The following is a 14842-nucleotide window of genomic DNA, read 5'->3' on the forward strand; positions in this document are numbered from 1 at the left end:
TATTTTGTGGTCTTTATATATATATATATATATATATATATATATATATATATATATATATATATATATTTATATATATTGTATTTTTGTCTGTTAAACTTCTTCTATGTGTTTCTCTCTATTCGGTTCCTGTCCATTCCATCTCTGCGCTGGCCGGAGGGCCAGGGGAACGGACAGGAGCAGCAGGAGGATCGGGCTAAAGGAGGCATTCAGTTTGGGTTTTATAACAATGACCCGATGTTGTTGCCAAATTCAGTTCCTCTGAAATAATCTGTCCTGCAGCTTTATGGCTTTATGAAAATTCAAAATGATAACTGGCATTTAGGCCATGTCGCTGTAGCTGTGCTGCTCAAATGGTGAGTAATAAAAATCAATGATGGTGTTCAATAATAAAACGTGTCTGACTTTTAAACATTTCCATTCCATTTGGGTTTATTTAAGGTTCTTTTTTGTACATGTCTCCTAATAACAGACTTATTTCAGCATCTTTCAGGATGCGATCAGGGAGAACCTTCTCTGACCGCCGGTCCTGACCATGTTGGCAGTTCTTTTAAATCTCCTCCACTGTAGACTGTTTTCTGTACCATGTAACGGCAAATTTCCAAAAAAAAAAAAAAAAAAAAAAAAATTCAGACTTCTTTAGACCCCTTAACAGACTTATAAGGCAAGGCAAGTTTATTTGTATAGCACATTTCAGTACAGAGACAATGCAAAGTGCTTTACATGATTAAAATATAGGGGGAAAAAATAGAATGAAAGCAAGTTGGAATAAAATGTAGAAACAAAATAAAACAGGAGAAAATAGAAACTAAAAGCAAATATTAAAAACAGTTGGACTACAAAGTTAAACTAATCAGTAAAACAGTTTAACTAGAACAGTCGAAGGCAATCCTGAACAAATGTGTTTTTAATCTTGATTTAAAGGAACTCAGGCTTTCAGCACTTTTACAGTTTTCTGGAAGTTTGTTCCAGATCAGTGGAGCATAGGAACTAAATGCTGCTTCTCCATGTCTGGTTCTGGTTCTGGTTCTGCAGAGCAGGCTGGAGCCAGAAGACCTGAGTGGTCTGGAGGGTTGATGCCCTGATAACAAGTCTGTGATGTATTTAGGTGTTAATTCAGGGATTTATAGACTAACAGAAGGATTTTAAAGTCTATTCTCTGAGATCCAGGGAACCATGGAAGAACTTCAGAACCGGGTCCATGTTCTCTACGTTCTTAGTCTTTGTGAGGACTTCAGAACCGGGTCCATGTTCTCTACGTTCTTAGTCTTAGTGGAAGGACTTCAGAACCGGGTCCATGTTCTCTACGTTCTTAGTCTTAGTGGAAGGACTTCAGAACCGGGTCCATGTTCTCTACGTTCTTAGTCTTAGTGAATTGAACTTTATTGATCTCACAATAGAGAAATTTACTTCTGCATCTTAACCCATCCCCTTGGGGAGCAGTGGGCTGCCACTGTAGGGTGCCCAGGGAGCAGTCAGTGGTTAAAGGTCTTGCTCAGGAACCCGGAATGCTTGCATCCTTCTCAGTGCACAAGCACGCTGCCCTAACCACTCTGCCACCACTCCCCTAAATAGGGCTCGTCCGGGATTTGAACCCGGGACCTCTCGCACCCGAAGCGAGAATCATACCCCTAGACCAACGAGCCACATGAGATAAACATGGGTTAGTTTTTCCAGATCCTGCTGAGACATCAGTCCTTTAATCCTGGAAATGTTCTCCAGGTTCAGCTACAATCTTCTCCGGCTCTTTGCACCTCACCGTGGTGTTCCCTCTCATTTCAACGCTCAGAGCACCAAACTGCACATCTGAGGTTTAAACAGGGAAAACCTCCTTTTAGGTATTGTTATAATTGACATTGAAGGTCCAATCAAAATTCACGATGCGTCCTAATTTGCCCCATGATTGTAAATGAAAGCCCAGCTCTGCCTTGATATAAATCCAGACCCCCCCCCCCCCCCCCCCCGTTCTAACATATCTCACATTCCAGTGTCAGCAGGCCTCAGTCTCAGTGATTGTAAGCAGCGCCGGCTCCACGGGTCACAGCCATTACTTACCTACACGCAGGGCGACGTCACTGTGAAAACACCGACTCCGTGCCTTCTTTCTTTCCCCCAGAAAAGCTTGAGGTGTGCGTTTGTCTACATTTACACAGGCTCAGGTTTTTGTGTGCGCCGCTGTGAGTTTGTGTATTTGCCTTCTCAGAGGTCACGTATACAAAAGAGTTTAACTCGCTGCCACACACAGACCCACAAGTGCAGATTCAACAGGAATAAGTCGGACCTCCCACGTCTCTCTGGGTCTGAGTCGACCTGTCATCATGCATCTTCCTCACACCCCGCCGACCCCTTCGCTTCGACTCCCATTTCACCTTCATTTGTATATTTTTCAACACCGGCCGAATCTTTTATTGCTGCTTCTAAGGTGAGAGTCCGGATGCTGTTGGAAGCCAGCTGGGAAGGGTCGCGCTAAAGTTTCTGACCTGGAGCGAGGAAGACGGGGAGGACCAGGACTATTCAAGGCTCCTCTGGGAGACATTTAAACATTTACTATTCTATATAAAAAAAGATGAGAACAAGATTTATGAACAAATAGCAAAAAAGAGGAAGTGGGTGAGTCTTTGGTCTGTTTCTAATGCATCATTTATTTCAATAAAACAGGCCTACATCTGGCTCCTCTCTAAATACCTCACTAAAAACTGGCAGAGCAAAGCTTGTTGACCATTAAGAGGCTGTAACGTCTCCAGCTGTGCTGCAGAGACCAGTGCAGCCGTAGAGCATGAACGTAAAGTGGAGGGAACCTGAAAAAGTGGTTTTCAACATCCTTAATGAATAAAAATGTGAAGCAGGCATATTTTTACTCAGGGCGATGAAGCGCCTTCTGAAGCAACGACTGGGTGGAGTTCAGCTAGCCTCAGTATAAAGAAAGCTGTTCTGCAAGGTTCTCAGAGGTTAGCTGGAGAACATTGAGAACCACCAGCATCGTGGAGACTAAGGAACCCAGCAGACAGGGATGAAGTTCTGGTCCAGTTTACAGCAGGGTCTCCCAGAGCTCTGATCAGTCCATCATCTGAACATGGAGACATACGAAGACGAGGACGTCCGCCTGGACTGACAGGCTGGGAGCAACCAGAAGCCCATAGTCACTCTGGAGGAGCTGCAGAGATCCACAGCTCGGGTGGAGAAAAAAATCCACATGATTTAAATGAAACGGTAAAGGTAAATTTAAACATTATTTAAATGATAAATAAAGATATTAGAGCATTATGAGGTTTAAATACCAGTCGGATCACACTAAAAGTTAAATTTAAGAAGTACCAAGATGGTGAGCAGAAGACTGGATGAAAGCGACATTCTCTGACTAATTGTTTTTTGTGAAAATAAAAAGTGAGAGATGCCTGACATCAGCGTGGGGCCAACAGTGAAACATCCTGATTCAATCCAATCCAACTTTATTTGTAAAACACTTTAAACAACCAATGTGCTTGGATCCAGTTATATACAGACTCACTTCCATACAGAAAACCCCTATTATTATCTTCTCTTGTCACTTTATACATATTATATTGATTAATACTGTATATTCTTCAGTGACGGTAACAAGGTGTTGGTTGATTGTATCTGTAATACTTTATCAGCTGGTTCTGCTGTTCTTTATATATCTCTCTTTGCAGGTGAAGAAACAGACTCAGAGGGTGTTGTATCATTTCCTCCCTCTCTCCTCTTTCTCTCACCTTTTCTCCTTTTTTTCTCTTCTACCTCCTTGTTTTAGTGTCCATATAGAATGAAATATTCCCAGCATAAATTATAATAAAGCTTCTTGCATGTATAAATCAAGCACTACGGCGAAAGCAGTAAGACTCCACTTGTGAAAGTAAAATCTGCTTTTGGCATTAAGACAACAATTCTTATTGCTAAACTTGTCAGACAGGACACTAAAAAAAACAAAAAAAACATACGGTTAAATGAGTTACAAATAAAAAACAAAGCAGAATAAAACAGACCAGTGAACAGTCCTGTATTAAAACAACATAAATCTCCATAAAAATCAACTAAGAACAGCTAGAAATGCCCCAACAAACCAACATCTCAACGGGTGTCAAACGCCAGGGGCAAATGTGGGTTTACAGGAGAGCTTTAAAAACAGACAATTAGACGGTCTGTCTAATTTCCAGGGGCAGACGTTGCACCACTGCAGAGCTGCAGCAGAAAGCAGAGGAGACGTCTCTTCTCCAGTCTTCACAGTTCCTCCAAAGAACTTCTCCATCAAGGAACAGCCTCCAGGACAAGCTTCTTAAGAGCCGCCTTATGGAGCCAAAAACTAAACGTTACCCCATAAAAAGTCTAAAAACATTCCCTCTCTGGGCGATCAGGACTTATAGATCAAGAGGCAGTAGTGCAGCCTAAGCTGTAATTATTGTTATCTAGGTTGTATTCCTCGGCATCCTCACTTTGAGCCCTTTATGCGTTTTGTTGTGTGACCTGCCAGGGTTCTGCTATGATTGTACGCTGGCTGCTAATGGTTCTAAAGTTGAGATCTGACATTTAGATCAGAATAAGCACTGAGAAAATAAACACTTTAAAATAGAAAGTAAAAAATAGAAAAAGGCTCAAACTAATTACACATTGGTGTCTTCTCAACAGGCCAGACTGGGGTTCAGTCCAAAGTGTGAAGTTCCTGTCTGACAAATGCTGCATCAGATTTATATAACTAAAAGATATGAATTAGGGTTAGTATCAAAGTATCTCCAGTGCCAATCCTTCAACTTTTAATATCCGACAATGGTAACCTGAACAAATACAAAAATGAGGATTTCACTTCTTAAGGTAAAAATAAAAGCTTTCCGGACCAACCTGACCTTTTGTTTTAAAAGAAACTCTTGTTAAATCATGTGTTAACCGTGATTTCCACATTTACTAATTCAATGTCACAAGCTACACCACCTGATCTGTAGACTCCAGAAATCACTTAAATAGAATATGTCCGATAACAGGAAGGAGGCTAAACGAGTTCTAAAAGCAGCACATTGTGCCCCGAAATAAAGAAAAACTCATGAGAAACAAAGCCACTGGTTTCTGTCGGTCTGGAAAGGCTTGCAAATCAATTTCTACGGCTTTGAGAACCATTTTTCATAGATGGAAAAAACTCTGGACAGTGGTTAACTTTGCCAGGAGAGGCCAACCTACCAAAATTACTCCAAAATCTGAGACTCAGGAGGTCACAGAAGAACCCAGAACAAGATCTAAAGCTCTGCAGACCTTACTTAGCTCGATTAAAGTCAGAGTTCGTAATTCAGCAAGAGTCTGACCAAAAATGGCTTCTAGGGGAGTTCAGGGCCGTGACCAGCAGGAGAACGAGTGGTTCTATATTTCCTTGAGACAACCCAAGGGGGAGTAGTTACTAGTATAAAGGTACATCTAAAAAAACAAATAACTAGAATAACATTAAAACCTAATTTGTTCGAAACAGAGTGATATATTTATTTTAGTTCATTTTGCTGATTATGGCGTACAACAAATGAAAACCTAAATTACATTTTCCAGATGGAAAAAAAGTTACATAAGACCAACAAAATAGGATTTTTGATACAGACGTGTTGTCATGTTGTGGCCAACAGGGAGAAGATTGCTGACTTGGCAGCTTCCAACAGCCTCACTGCAAAAATAGACCTAAAAATAAGATTTTTTTTCTTGAAATTAAAGTATTTTTCCTTGATTTGAGCAGGTAAATAAGACTATTTGCCAATGGAATAAGATTTTTGCACTTAAAATAGGAACAATTCATCTCCATCACCTTATTTCAAGTGCAGGATTTCTAATTATCTTATTTTAAGGGTAAAAATACTCATTCCATTGGCAAATAATCTTATTTACCTGCTCAAATCAAGGGCAAATACATTCATTTCAAGAAAATTTTACTTATTTTTAGTTCTCTTTTTGCAGTGCTGGAAGCTGCCAAGGAGGGAGAGACACAGAAGGTCATGATTAAAGCAGCTGCTTTTATCTAGGCTAGTTAATGGAAAGTTGAGTGGAAGAAAAAAGGTTGGAATACATGTAATATTGAGTAGATTGTGAAGTAAAACCAATTAGACAGTTTGGGGGGTATTCACTAGGCACAAAGATATCCAGAACATTGGCAGAAACTGTCATATTGCTCCTATTTTAGCTTCCCTTCATTGGCTTCCTGTTAAATCAAGAATAGGATTTAAAATTCTCCTTCTAACATATAAAGCCCTTAATAATCAAGCTCCATCATATATCAGAGCTCTGATTACCCCGTATGTTCCTAACAGAGCACTTCGCTCTCAGACTGCAGGTCTGCTGGTGGTTCCTAGAGTCTCTAAAAGTAGAATGGGAGGCAGATCCTTTAGCTATCAGGCTCCTCTCCTGTGGAACCAACTCCCAGTTTTGGTCGGTGAGGCAGACACCCCGTCTACTTTTAAGACTAATCTTAAAACTTTCCTTTTTGACAAAGCTTATAGTCAGAGTGGCTCATGTTACCCTGAGCTACCTCTATAGTTATGCTGCTATAGGCTTAGGCTGCTGGAGGACATCAGGGTCTATTTCTCTCACTCTGCTGAGTTCTCCTACTGCTCTCCAATCTGCATTGTTTGTTGTTATTTCAGCTTTTAACTTCATGTCCTCTTTCATTGTTCTCTTCATAGAAGGTACATCTGGTCTGGCGTTCTGTTAGCTGTGACATCATCCAGGGAAGACAGATCATCCTCTATTACCATCTAACATAGAAAGTACTCCTGGGTCAATGTGAGCTTCTGAGCTTTCTGTGTCTCTGCTCTGTCTTCTCTAAGCCCCAGTGGGTGGAGGCAGATGAGCGTTCACACTGAGCCTGGTTCTGGTTCTGCTGGAGGTTCTCCTCCCTGTTAAAGGGGAGTTTTCCTCTCCACTGTCGCTTCATGCATGCTCAGTATGAGGGATTGCTGCAAAGCCATCAACAATGCAGACGACTGTCCACTGTGGCTCTACGCTCTTTCAGGAGGAGTGAATGCTGCTTGGAGAGACTTGATGCAACCTGCTGGGTTTCCTTAGAGAGGAAACTTTCTCACCAACCTGGAGGATTTGATGGAGTCTGACTTGAGATGACATGTGTTGTGAATTGGTGCTATATAAATAAAATTTAATTGAATTGAATTGTGGTAAGTAGTAGTAGTGGCAGATTTTATTGACATATGTCACATTCAACAAAATACAGGTGCTACTACCCAAACTAAGAAAAAAAAAAATTGTGAAAATCAAATAACTATACTGTATGTATGACAATACTGATAAATACAGTATTGCAAATTTTTTTTTTGTATAATACATACAACTTATGTGCAAGTGTGCTTGTAAGTATGCATGTAAGTGTAGCGTATGAATAAATAAATGTAATATTTCACACGATCTCGTGGGATCATGCAGTCAATGTTCTTGCAGACCCTGTGTGTTTAATTATCCAATGGCCCGAGGATAGAATCGGTTCATTTAGTCTGCTGGTGTGAACCTTCATCAACCTGTAGCATTTACCAGAAGGCTTCCGTGCAAGCAGGGGATGCGCTGGGTGGGAAGGGGTCTTTGACGATGGCCAAGGGCCTCATTTCAGCAAGGCTTTGTAATAAACAGTTATTTTTTATCTCTTTGTATTTTCTTTTCTTTGGTGACTTGATCTTTTTATCTGATTTTATGAATATCCCTAAGTCTCTCTCCCTACGGACGACTGATCGGGGATCCAAAGTCCTCTTGTACATTGCATATTACCTATTCTGAGTTGCAAAAGGTTTAGTGGAAGGAAAAAATGTGTATCTGCTTTTTTAGCAGGCCTACCTCTCTGTATTACATTTTTTTATTCACCATTTGTTTTGTCCAGTGGCGGTTTTTGACAGATTTAAAAAAGCATTCTGCTTTTTTGTACTTACAGTCACTGCATTTAGTGGTTGTGTTGCACACCTTGCACCTTAAAATGGTAAAATGTGATAATTTTGTCAAAGTTTATAAAAGCATTTATGGTGCTCACCCAGTGTCAGTTGTGCAAAAGCTGAATTATCTGAAAAACAATGTTTTTGGAGTCATATTAGCTGTTCCCGTAGACGTGCATCAACACAGAGCGCGGTTCTTATTTGTATATCATAGAGTGCAATTTAGTGATAAAACACCTGGCTGCTTTGAATGATTTTTAATTCATTTAGAGGAAAATTAAACCTCTGAATGCTTTTCCACGACTGCTCTGAAAACAAACAACTGCGCTTCCTTGACGCACCGGCGAAAGATCTTTAGTAAAAATCCTCACAAAGGAAGAATTAATCATCAGAACGTAAACAACCCAAATGTTAATAGCGTGCGTTTGATTTGTAATGAAAAGAGGCCGTTTGTGCAGTTCTTTAGTTTCAAGATCATTGAAATGGATTTTTCTTTACAGAGCAGAACGTGATTACAGACTGTTTACCAGCTGCTAATGGAAGAGCGCTCCGGCACAAACAGAACCACTCAGAGCCTCTTTGATGGGGCGGCTCCGCTGCATATTGTTGAGACACGCGATTCATAAACTCAAAAGAAATCATATTCCGCTAAGCGTGCGTACGGGAGAGAGACGGTTGACTCGCGAGGCCATGAGAAATACCAGGCGGCCGTGTGTTGTTCTGGCAGACCCTGATTTATAATGACTCCATTGTCTTGGGGAACACAGACGTCTATCAGGCGTAAATGAAGTAGGACAGGCACTTTAGCAGGGGAGATGAGGTGATTATAGCTCATGGATTAGTCCTGCCTGGGCGAGGTGGATCATCGCCTTCATGCACACACACACACACACACACACACACACACACACACACACACACACACACAAGCTACAGAGGACGCATGCAAATCCCTCGACCTGCTGCTTTGTACACGTCCATTGGAACATGAATTTACAGGAAGCACGCTTACCGTACACGCACAAGCGCATACGTCTACCCAGTGACCTCACGCTCAGCATGCGTTGCTCCAGCGAGCCCAGGATGCGTCCCTTTAAACAGGTGCGCATCACTCAGGTGTGCTCGCTCAGTTTCAGGCTGCCGGTTCTGCAGCTGTTGCCGTCATGCTCTGCGGATTCGTGTCTTCTGCTGGAAATTTGTCACAATGTCTGAAGCCATGTTCTGAGGAAGGGTAGTTTATTCAGAGTGGTTTGGAGCTCAGTTTGATACGAAGATGCACGTTTTTTTTTTTCTTTGCTCTGGAAATAGTGCGAACGGGCTTCTTGAGTTCAGGTGTCACAGTAAAACATGAATGCTTGTGAAAGTATTCACACCCCGTGAACTTTTCGTTGAAGCTTCATGTGACGGACCAACACAAAGTAAGGCATAATTTAAATTCAGAAAGAAACTAAGACATTGTTTTTTTCAATGGAAAACATCTGAAAAGTGTGGCCTGCAGTTATATACGTCTCCACTTACTTTTCAGGATGTTTCTACAAGCTTTAGACGTCTAGAGACTGAAGTTTTTACCAATTTCGTTTTTTGCAGAATACATCGGATTAAATACAAACATCTGTGAGCTTGAATTCTCAAGTCTTGTCTCAGATTTCTGTTAGAATTTCAGTCTGAACTTTGACTAGGCCATTCTAACACATAAATTATTCCACTGTGGCTCAGGCTGCATATTTAGGGCTGTTGTCCTGCTGGAAGGCGAAGCCCAAGCCCAGTCTCAAGTCTTACAGGTTTTCTTCCAGGATTGTCCTGAATTTACCTCCATCAATCTCCACATAAACTCCTAGCAGCTCCCCTGTCCCTGCTGGAGAAAAGCACCCCACATCATGATGCTACCACCTCCCGCTTTCAGGGTAGGGATGCTGTGTTCGGGTTCTTGGGCCAAACACCTTAGATTTATCAGAGCAGAAAACCTTTGTCCATGTTTGCGGTTTGCAGCAGGTCTAGTGGAAATGTGAGTGGACCTCTTCTGGCGTCTCTCAACACCAGAGCTCCTCTTGCTGCTCTTCCTCAGAGCAGATTTGTGGCGTGCACGGCTAATAGCTGCCCTGGACCAATTCTCTCACCTGAGCTTTGGACGTCTGCAGCTCCTCCAGAGTTACAGTGTGTGTCTTGGTTGCTTCTCTTGTTGATGCTTCCCCTAATTATATAACATTTATTTAATTAGTCATAGCTTATATTTTTCTTTTAACTATAAGAAGCTTCCATTACTAAACAATTCTATAAAATAAATCTGAATCTAACTTCAATTTAAATTTAAATTTAGCTTCTTGAGTTGATCTACAGGGAACATTTAGTTAATAACTGCTGACCTCCTGCTTTCCTGGGGTAATAATAGGATGCAGATGCATTTTTTTCCTTTTACAACCTCTTCAAAATGGCAAAGACAAGAGAACATAATTTTCCCTTGATGCAGATGTGTTCCGATCTTCATTTTCTCAGCTTTACTTGAACACATCTACACTCAGAACATGAATTCAATTGTATAAAACAAGTGAAACTGTGCAGAACAAGATGTATGTGGTTAGCAGGCAGAGTGAGGAGGATGGTAACCAACATGAGAGCAGTTAATAACTGCTGACCTCCTGCTTTCCTGGGGTAATAATAGGATGCAGATGCATTTTTTTCCTTTTACAACCTCTTCAAAATGGCAAAGACAAGAGAACATAATTTTCCCTTGATGCAGATGTGTTCCGATCTTCATTTTCTCAGCTTTACTTGAACACATCTACACTCAGAACATGAATTCAATTGTATAAAACAAGTGAAACTGTGCAGAACAAGATGTATGTGGTTAGCAGGCAGAGTGAGGAGGATGGTAACCAACATGAGAGCGTGTTGGGTGCAGCCGCACTGAGGCAGATATTCAGAAATATCTCCCCCCCAGAAATGTTAGTTTCACTTCATTTTGCCGTTGCATCTCCCATCTGTTTAACTTCGGTGCAACAGAAGCCCAGTGCTCTGAGAAAAGCTGCGGTTTCAGAACACATTTTACTTAAAAGAGGCGTCACGGCGAGGGCAGCAGATGGACGGGGATGCTGAAGCAGGGTGGATGCAGTTCAGCAGACGTCTTTAGGTGGAAGGAATGGGGCGGTTAGTGAAGGGAAGCAGCAGTCCAGCGTCTCAGTGAGGGTTGTAGTCGTTCCTGTCCAGGTCGCAGTTTAAAGAAACCAACCAGGGGGTTATTTTCCTTTCACTACACTGCAAAAACAGAACTACAAATAAGTTAAAAAAAATTAAAATGAGTGCGTTTGTCCTCGATTTGAGCAGGTAAATAAGATTATCTGCCAATAGAATGAGCATTTTTATCCCTAAAATAAGATAACTAGATGTACTGCACTTGAAACAAGATGATGGAGATGAGTTGTTCCTATTTTAAGTGCAAAAATCTTATTCCATTGACAAATCATCTTGTTTACCTGCTCAATTCAAGGGCAAATGCACTCATTTCAAGAACATTTTATAAACCTCACCTGGTAAGGTTCCCCACTGATCCATGCTTTTCTGCCTTTGTGGAAAACGGTCCTCACTGTGTCTTGAACTATTAGAAATTACTTTATGACTTTGATTTTTACTGGTTTTAGAATTTCTTTGTATCGAAGGCGTGATGAGTTGCATTTTGAGATCTGTCGGCCTACTTCGTGTTGTCAGGCAGGTACTAAATAGTGATTTCATGGTTGTACAGATCAGAATTTTAAAAGAAGCTGATAGCTACCTTATGTGTCTGAGCAAGCGCTTGACTCTGATATTTGCAAACTCAGAAATGATTCTGATGGTGTCAACCTTAAGGATAATTCCTAGTACAGGGGGACTACATTTGGCTGTACTGCAGGTGCATGCATGGTGGCACTGACTGGTAGGACTGGCCTAATTACAGGTCCTCAGGCCGACGATTTTCAGCAGCAATAGCCGACAATGCTGCAGGAGACATGTTCAGGAATTGAGAATCTTCAACACAATATGTAGTTTTTGTAAAGACCGGGCTCAGAACCATCTCTAATGGAATCTGTCTATTCCAGTCAGCGTCACGCTTCTTCACAAACTTCTGCAGTGAGTTTTATTGCTGTTACCAGATGTTCCAGAGATCCTTGCCCTGTTCACACAGACAACCCAAACGTTTTACTGCATCAACAGAAAACAAGGAAACACGTTTAAAGCAGAGATTTGAGCGAAGCTGTAACTAAAGAGGAGAAAAATAAGGAAATTACGAATGGACATAATCCAAAGAACTCTGATCATATGTTATGTCATCAGAGACATGGAAGCTTGTTTTTGGAAGGAAATATTTGAAATTAACTAAGTAAGGATTTACGACAAAAGAGCTAGACCATATAGATCAGCTGATCTTGGCACCTTGCTTTATAGTTGACAAACCATATCTCACATGACTTTGATTGGTTTCACAGAAATGTGAGGCTACTAGCTTTAAAAACCCAGATTACTCCTGTTTGTCCTGCATAACTAACGTCCCTCTGCAGACATCGTGGCATTTTCTCCTCTTAAATTCACTGTGAACCCTTCCAGGTCTACCAATGTTTGTTTTGTCTTTCTAACTTATTTTGCATTAGTTTTGGTTGATGCAAATAATCGAAAAATTTGCGGTGAGGCTTAATTTTTCAAGTTTTTTTTCTTTCTGTTTTCCTCAAATCTTTATTATGCCGTTAACACTAAACAGAGCATCTTGTGTCCCTTCAGCCTTTACTGCGCCGCTGACTCTGATCCAAACAACCTTTTAACACACTTCCATCACAATTTCATGTCAGATGTTGAAATGCCTTCAAAATTTCTAGTTTTAGCGCAATTCATCAGGTGAAGATATTTCTTAATTTGAGGGATTGTAGAAATAAGCTTAAACCTTTTTAACAACTTTTTAGGAACTTTGTATGAGAAATTACACTTTTGGAATGAGGTTAAAAATCTACTTTTTGACTTTTTTTTCTAAACCTGGTATTTTAAGGATAAAAAGGATGTAATACAAGTTGAGGACTGAAGCTAATAACGACATTTATTTTTTTAAATAGAAAATTATACTGATACCTAATATATGACAACCCTTAAATGCAAGTTCTTTTATACAAGGGACACATGTGGAGTAGTCTATTTCCAAATAACTTTTCAAAAAAAAAATCAAATTGATGATAAAAATGTCTTTTTGACAACTTTTAAGACACCATGTAAAATTACAGTTTGCTTATAATGCAACAAATATTACAGCCTTTTGGGTTTTTGTAAAGGAACACGACTTTAAATCAGTAAAACTTGTATTGCAGAGATTTAATAAACTTAAGTATTGATCATTTATAGTCATTTTTAAATAGTTAGACAACTAATATTTCTATAGCTTCTTTAAAAATGTTTTTTTTTTTGTGCGTCCAATGGACCCAGGTGGAGCTCCAAATGAAGGGACCCTCAAGAAGCCAGTTTTAATCAGTTTAAGGAAGCTTTCCAAGTTTGACCACAGCGGGGCGCTGTGGGTCATGAGCACTGAGCAGCAAAGTCCAGCAAACACTGGAACATGAATTTTTAGACTAATATTTAAATTGAATCATTGCATTAAATGTATTTTAAATCAGCATAAAAGTAAATGATGATGCATCTGGAGCTGAAACATTTTTATCCATCCACTCTTATGACCAGAGACTCTTTGAAATTTCAGTGGGTTTTGACAAAATATGTGAAACAGGATAAAGACAATGTGTAAAATAAAATGATACGTGGCTATATGAGCTGACCCTGGATCAGTCCCCAGGTCTGGGAATGCTGCAGGGAGAGGATGGGGTGTTGGTTTAGTAAACCAAGCCGCCGTCATTCAAACACCCCAAAGCCAATGAAAAGATGCTCAGCCTGAAACTCAACACTGTAAGAAATGTCTGCAGGTAAATCTGCAGCGAGGCGCAGTTCAGGCAAAACCAGAGCCGAGCTTCTGCAGCGGGGTCTGGATCAGTGATCAGGGGCGGTTCTAGAATGAACTGCGCCCTGGGTGAGCTCCTCCTGATGCCCCCCTTCCCCCCACCACGACCCATGACACCTGAACCACAAACAAACACAGTCACAGGTGAAAAAAATACATATTTTTATTGTATAAACAGAACCTCCACCTACAGTAGAAGAATCCAATCCAGGCCAGACCAGGCTGATATTAAAATTTGTACTTGCGTCTGATAATTTACACTCCTTTCTATGTAAAGAAGAGAATATTGCTTTAAATCAGGGGTCACCAAACTTTTTGAAATTAAGAGCTAATTGGTGTTGTGTCACACAAAGGGCTCCCAGTAGTGAGTGACATTTGAACTACAAGAGTCAGAGTTCACCTTAACCTTATGTCAAATAAACACAATTTTTATTCTTAGTTGTAGACATTGTCATTTTAAAATCTATATTAATGTAACTGTGAATAAACAGGAAGATTGAAGGAATAAAATAAGGTTTTAGATGCAGCTCACTGGTGGATTTTGCTTTTTTAGAACAGGCACCACATGGGCACCACATGTGGTCCTCGGGGGTGCCCGTGGGCACTGTGTTAGTGACCCCCACTTTAAATCATTGGTTATCACACGAGTGTGAAATATCCCTAAGACGGGTACATATTGATGAATGGTACAAAAAATATCCCTCGGCAGACGATTCCTTTTCCAACCTTAAAAAATTGCTTTCAAATAAAGCCAAACTCGAACGTTATGATATGGAAATAAGATGAAATTACCAACAATCACAAAAAATATGTTTTTTTGTTGTTGTTTTTTTAAATCATGTAGCGAGCTGCGCCCCCTTTGGCCCAATGAGGTATAACACCCATATCAAGAACCCTTACTACTGTGATTTATAGGAAATAACTATCATTTCTTTGTACTGTTTTTACCGGGACATGCTACCCAGGCTAT

At 40.5% G+C, this 14842-nt stretch overlaps 1 non-coding gene across 1 annotated transcript; it reads right to left on the bottom strand.

The window, feature by feature from the left end:
* Positions 1–1574: 1574 nt before the first annotated feature.
* On the bottom strand, positions 1575–1646 carry trnap-cgg. The gene has a single exon. It is a non-coding gene; the product is annotated as a tRNA-Pro (tRNA).
* Between the last annotated feature and the right edge of the window lie 13196 nt (positions 1647–14842).

The sequence above is a fragment of the Fundulus heteroclitus genome, chromosome 8, assembly GCF_011125445.2.
Source record: "Fundulus heteroclitus isolate FHET01 chromosome 8, MU-UCD_Fhet_4.1, whole genome shotgun sequence".
In the NCBI taxonomy this organism is placed as follows: Eukaryota; Metazoa; Chordata; class Actinopteri; order Cyprinodontiformes; family Fundulidae; genus Fundulus; species Fundulus heteroclitus.